Source organism: Terrapene carolina, unplaced genomic scaffold, assembly GCF_002925995.2.
Source record: "Terrapene carolina triunguis isolate 2854851 unplaced genomic scaffold, T_m_triunguis-2.0 Scaffold737, whole genome shotgun sequence".
Lineage (NCBI taxonomy): Eukaryota > Metazoa > Chordata > Testudines > Emydidae > Terrapene > Terrapene triunguis.
This window is the reverse complement of record NW_020665088.1, coordinates 6,314-13,103: the sequence shown is the minus strand read 5'-3', so window position 1 is coordinate 13,103 and position 6,790 is coordinate 6,314.

Here is a 6,790-nt window from a genome sequence, read left to right as displayed (position 1 = left end):
GCTTTGAATTGTTAACTTACCATTGCCTCTGCACATCTTTCACTGCCATTAATCAGGCTGTGTCCAGGGACCTTCTGTGGACTGAAGCATCCCTCTCACAATATCCTGAAGCTCAGTTTGGAAAAGTAACATTTTATGTCCTTGAAATTCCACTAGGATTTTTTTCTGTGCTCCGGCACTGAGCTATTTGAGACAATACCCCTCCGTGTCTTGTCCTATTCCAAGCCCCTCGACCTCTACGGCTGTAACACCTCCACAGCTCGCCCACAGTGAAGTACAAGCCTGGCTCATCGTACCTTCATGGACAATTCCAAGAGGAAGCGTTTCTGGGGTGAACTTATGGATAAAGTTGTGGACACGGCCAACAAGCAGGTCCGGTACCAAAAACAGAGGGACTTATGGCTGGAGAAAAGGCATGGCAAGAGGCCAGGGGAAAGGTTCAGGCTGGCTACACAGCTTGAGGACAAGATTTCAGAGTGGGAGCAGGCACTTGCTTCGCAGTTCCAGGAACAGCAATGGCAGTTGAGGGAGGAGGACAGAGCTCAGCAGAGAGAACGATTTGAGCGGCTGACATCAATAATGGCTGCAAAAGTACCAGCTCCTGCTGCATCACTCTCACCAAGGCCCAAGTCCCCTGCATGGTATCCTGGGATGCAGTCCAGAAACAGCTTGGAATACTCCATGGCTGTGAGGCCCATGCAAACAGGCCCCATGAGCAGCTGGACAGGGCAGCTTAGCCCCATGCAGTTTCCCCATCCTGACCCCCTCCTCTGTGGATGCCTCCACCCCCCCGCCCCCAACGCCAAATGTGTGGAAAATGGGGAAAGAAGGGAAACAAGATCAGGGGCCAGGGGACATGCAACAGTAGGGGGTTTCTGTCTTCTATGTGGTTGCACTGTTTGCCCTTGTTCATGCACTTTGTTGTTGTTGTTTTTTTCTTTTTCTGTAAGGTGCTGTTTTTACCGGTGTGGTGTTGTGGTAATGGCTGGCCTGCCTGGCAATGAGTGAATGTTGTACTTTGCTAATACGTGTTTATAAATAAAGCTTCTAATTTCATCAAGAATGTTCATTGCTATCACTGCATCACAACATACAATGTGTATTTAAAATGATAAAGGTAAACACATGTGTGACATTACAGTCTATATGATTTTATAAAAATATGCTAATGAGTGAATATAATGTAACTGGAATATGCTTCATGCAAAAGGTCTCTTGTAAGGTATCATTACAAAGCTTATAATCTTCTGAGTGTGATCATCCTATTTGTATAAAGGTAACCCTCTTGTATCTGAAACAAGAAATATGAAATATAACTCTGAGGGCCTATTGTAATTATGCAAAGTGTGGGCCATTAATGATGGTTTGGCATCTTGATGACTCCCATTAGCCAGAACAATTGACTGAATGGCTCTGTTTGCAGGCTGGGCTTCCTGTGAGTCAGGCTGGGAGGAAGAAGGCTTTGGGTCTTACAGTAACATGTGATCATGTCACCTGAGCTGGAATCCATCTGTAACCTGGTGCTTTTCCAGTGAGGAGGGGTGGGAACCCAGAGGGACAAAGGATTCCCGCCTTATGCAAAAGATATATAAAGGGGTGGAACAGAATAAAAAAGGAGAGGAGAGCCATCATGAAGAATCCCCTAGCTACCACCTGAGCTGGAACAAGAGCTGTACCAGGGGAAAGAATTGTGCCCAGGCCTGGAATGTGTCCAGTCTGAGGAAAAAACTTACTGAAGCATCTCTAAGGGTGAGATTATCTGTATTCAGTTTGATTAGACATAGATTTGTGCACTTTATTTTATTTTGCTTGGTGACTTACTTTGTTCTGTCTGTTACTACTTGGAACCACTTAAATCCTACTTTATTTAATAAAATCACTTTTTACTTCTTAATTAACTCAGAGTATGTATTAATACCTGGGGGAGCAAACAGCTGTGCATATCTCTCTATCAGTGTTATGGAGGGCGAACAATTTATGCGTTTACCCTGTATAAGCTTTATACAGGGTAGAATGGATTTATTTAGGTTTAGACCCCATTGGGAGTTGGGCATCTGAGTGTTAATGACAGGGACACTTCTGTAAGCTGCTTTCAGGTAAACCTGCAGCTTTGGGGCAAGTAATTCAGACCCTGGGTCTTTGTTGGAGCAGACAGGAGTGTCTGGCTCAGCAAGAGAGGGTGCTGGGCTCCCAAGCTGGCAGGGAAAGCAGGAGCAGAGGTAGTCTTGGCACATCGGGTGGCAGCTCCCCAGGGGGTTTCTGTGATCCAACCCATCACAACATGATCAGGGACAATTAGGAATTAGTAAGCAAACACCATTCCTCTATACAGTTAGGTACAGAGATCCACACTTCACTCACTTCCTTATATGAATCCATGCTATGAAACCACACCCCTCCATTCATAAGTGGTCAAGTCATTCATAAGTACATTGCATGGCAATCAAGCTATCACTCGTCTCCAAGCACTGATCCCTCCAAATCAGTGAGCCCCGTCCCCATCCCCCACAAGCACATTCATAAAGGCACTATTCCCCCTCTTCTATTGGGCCTGGAAGTCCATGATATGGGAGCGCAAAACATCCCTGACTTCTGCTGCCCAGGTGCATCTGGCACCAGCTGTGGTAGGTGCACTGTCTGGCTGAGTTTACCAATTCAGCAACCCCTCACTGTCATAGATCCATTCAGGGGGAAATGGTTTCACAATGATTGTGAAGAGCACAGCAAGCCACAGTAATATGGACAGCATTGATGACACTGGCATCCAAGTGGGTCTGTAGACATCTCCAATGGGATTTCCATCTGCCAAAAGCACATTTAACAATCATTATGCGCCTGCTAAAAGTGTAATTAGACCTTTGTTTCCCAGGGCTTCTGAAATCTGTGTACAGTTTCAAAGCCGAGTCAAAATGGTGGGGAGAGTAACTCCATTTATGACAATATCATTTGGTGTGAAAAGTGTCCCAGACTGTCCATGAATGTAGACTCTTGATCGATGAAAAAAACTCTGCCATCATGAACTCTCTGTGCCCTAGTTTAAAGATGCTACTTTGTTTAAAACACGTGCTGTGGGTTATCGACTTTGTTGCTTACTCAGTTTAACCATCCTGCAAGTATCCCTTTTAAACAGAATTAAACAGGGTTGCAATAGAGTGACTGGATTTGAAACTGTGCAATTATTGGACAACATTAATGTTCCCCACCCTGGTTTAAAGCTAAGTTTCCAGCTGGGGTGGTCAAGTATGTTCTGCTTGAAATATTTCAAAGGAAAATTGGGTTTTCAAAATATAATTTTCTTTGAAAAACTTTTTTATTGTTATTATTTCAGCTGAAATTGTTTAGTTCTCAGATGTCATAAACCAGAAATATCATCCAATAACACCACCATTTCAAACCCATTTGCTCTATTGCATATTTATTTCTGTTTCAAAGGGATACTTACAGGATAAGTCGATAGCCCATTCCCCTCGGTCGCCTCTGAGAGCTGTTCTACCTCCAAACCTGACTGGGGAAGCAGCTCAGGTTCCCCATCTCCTCTCCTCCACCTGCCCCCCCGCAGCTGAAGAATTGGGAGGGCTTTTGGCAGCAGTGAAGGGGGATGTGGAAGGTTGAGACCTTTCCCAAGTGTCCCCCAGCGACTAGTGGGGAAGCCCCAAGATGGCAGCCCTGGGAAGGGAGCAGATCTGCAGCCCCTGCTGACTGAATCCCCCAACTCTCCCCAGCCAGCAGCTTCCCCCGCTTTTGTGCCTCAGCCCAGCTTGATCAGCCTCTATGGCCCTTTGAATCGTCAGCCTCCAAGGCTGCCAGGGACGGGGCGGCTCTGGATGGTGGCTCTGATGAGATGTACACAAGGCCACGGGGAAGTGGGCTGAGGCCCAGAGGGGTGAGAAAGGCTCGCCGAGGGCACAGGGGAAGTTCTCCACCCTTGGCATGAGCAATGTCAGCTTGTCCTGCTGCTGCTGCCATGCTGTAATTAAATAGCCTGGCTGCAGAACTGGCTCTGAACTGCTTTGAGCTGCTCAGGAGATGAACAGGCTCCATCCTGCTTGTGGAGCTCACTTCATCTCTAACCATGGCTCCTGCTCTGAGTCATTCTCCTCCCTGTGCCCAGGCCACTGAATGGGACGGGAGTGACTTTCGGGGGCCAAGAGGTGAGAGGCCCTGGGTCTTGCCCCCAATCTCCTGAGCCTAATACAGCCTCTCACCTTGTCCCCATCATCTGGGAAGCTTCCCCCAGCATGGAGAAGGCTCGGACCAGCCCAGCCTGGCTGACGGACAGCGGTGGGTCATAGATGGCCAGCTGCACCACCTACAGGAAGGATCTTCTCTGCCCTTTGGAGAAGATCTCTCCAAATCCTTAAAAGTTACAGAGCACGAGCCTTTGTCAGATTGCCCAGAGCCAGGCTTCAAACCCTTGGGCTGGGGTGATATCGTCCTAGAGTAGCCCAGGGGAAGGTAAGATTCCTGCTGTAGCCAAGGCAGCTAAATGCCCTTGAGATGCTTTGGGGTCCCATGGCTCAGGGAAGCCCCTTCATTATCAGGTCAAAGGATCTGAGGCCTCTAATGGCTCTTTATGGTGCAGGATTCACTGCAGGGGCTATGACATGCTGGGAATTTATCTCTGTGTGTGACCATGGCACACTCTGGGGTGTAGCTCACGCAGACCATACAGGACCCTCTGCTAGTCCAGCAGAGAGATCTCCTGTGGCTCAGAGGCTAGAGGCTTGGGGCTGACTCAGGTCCCACTTCCCTCCCCACTGACATTGCCCCCAGGCTTTCGTAGGGTGCAGTAATGATGGGAGCTGATCGATTGCCCTGGATATGTCATGTCCCCATGTGGGTGATGCTGCTACAACCCCGAGAGGGCCAGCAGCAATGCCCCCACACATGGCCAGGAAAACAGCCTGCAATCATGGGTAAGTAAAACCACTGCCACATAGAGACACCATCGGGGATTAAACCTGGGCCCTTCAGCATGAGCCTATGGCACCCTTCTATTCAGGAAGCCATGGAAGTCTTTGCTTGCAGAGACCCTTTCTCCATTCCCACTGTCAGACCATTGCACTTGGTGACAAGTGAAGGGGCAGGAGAACTCCTAAGGACTGCACTGTTGGGTTTCACTGTGAAGTCTCTGGGTTCCATTTACAGAGAGTTCTATTGAGGACATTTTTCTTCTCTAATCCAGGGTCTCTCTTCTCCCAGATTATCCTCCAGTGAAGTCACCCTGCAGAATATGGCAGAGCAGTTTGGTGATGGGTTGGAGGAGTCACCATCTAGGTGTGCAGCAGCTGTAGTGCCTGGATGGACAGTGAGCCAAAACCTGCAGCCCTAATATCCCAGGCTAGCCTCCCACTGATGGCAACGGCAGTTTAGATTTCATAACTAGCTGATGACACCTGGGACATAGACAGAGGACTCAGATATGCAGCAAACCAATGGCAAACTCAGCTCCAGACAAGAAGGGAAGGATGTAAGTGGCAGAGCAACACTGGGACATCTGGTGAGCTGCTGCAGTCAAGCAGTCACAGCCAGAAGAGATAAAATGGGAACCTTTTTGAGGTAGCTGAGAAACAGCAGTTTGGCAGCTAGATCATTAGCAATATTTATGGAATGAATCCCAAAGGCTTTTTTTCTGTGCCATGAAGTGTATAAAACGTGTCTCTTTACTATCACACTAAACTTGAAAATAGCCTTGTATAACTTTAGGAAGGGTTTATCAATGTCACAGGGCACTTTAGGAGTTAGAAGTCTCAGATTCATAGAATCATAGAACCATAGAGTTAGGAGGGACCACAAGGGTCATCTAGTCTAACCCCCTGATCAGTCCCTAGGTCTATGCTTCTACCACCTGAGCTCAACCAAACAAATGCCTCAGGTGGCAGCAGCAGTAAGATCTATCCTCTTTGTGGACTAGCCACCGGAGAGGGATGTAATACATACGGTCAAGGACATAGCAGGGCATGAGAGACACTTTGCAGAGTTGCCTGTAAATGCTGCCCTCATGGAAAAGCACATCAGGGTACTGTGGGCTGGGCAGGAGCTGCGTGCCTCCAAACCTGCCCATTCTGAGGCTTCAGTGAACTCTGTTCCAGATCTTAAAGGATCCTCAGTGCAATTGAGGAGCTAGATGGTGCTCCCCCAGCAACACAGATGAAGCTGTTTGCAAATATGTCAATGGTCATCTCCTGCAACACTCTCATTTAGTTCACCGAGGGCATGTCTATATGAACATTCACACATGGGGGCAGCGAGAGAGGCTCACACACCGCAAAGGGGAAAGCCCCCCCCCCATCTCAGCTCATATGAATGAGGGAGGGACAGGGGCTCAGACCCCCCTAGAGGGGCAAGGGCCCCTCAGATCTGGGCACACACATGGCAGGGGAGCATGTGGGGCTTAGAGGTGCCCATACCCCTATTCTCACCCAGTCCTCCTGCCACTCACTCCCACATCCACCAGCCCAGTGTCACACCCCTCCATTCACCCTCACACCTCCCTCACCTGAGCCCCCAAACTCCCTCCCTTCCCCTACCATCCATCCCCATTTATCCCCTTCCCATAATCCCTCACTGCAGTCCCAAATCCTTCTCCCCCATTCCCCCACTCCTTTGCCCCCCAATACCCCTCCCCTCCCAGGAACAACTCACACATCTAACTCCCCACCCCCAGAGACTTTGATTACATTCCCCCCAAAATAAAATTGCTACCTAGGATTCAGAAATTGTAGCATCCTCCAGCTACTCGGCCCAAAATACCTTTTGACATGGGTGGGAGCTTGTCATTAACTTATCC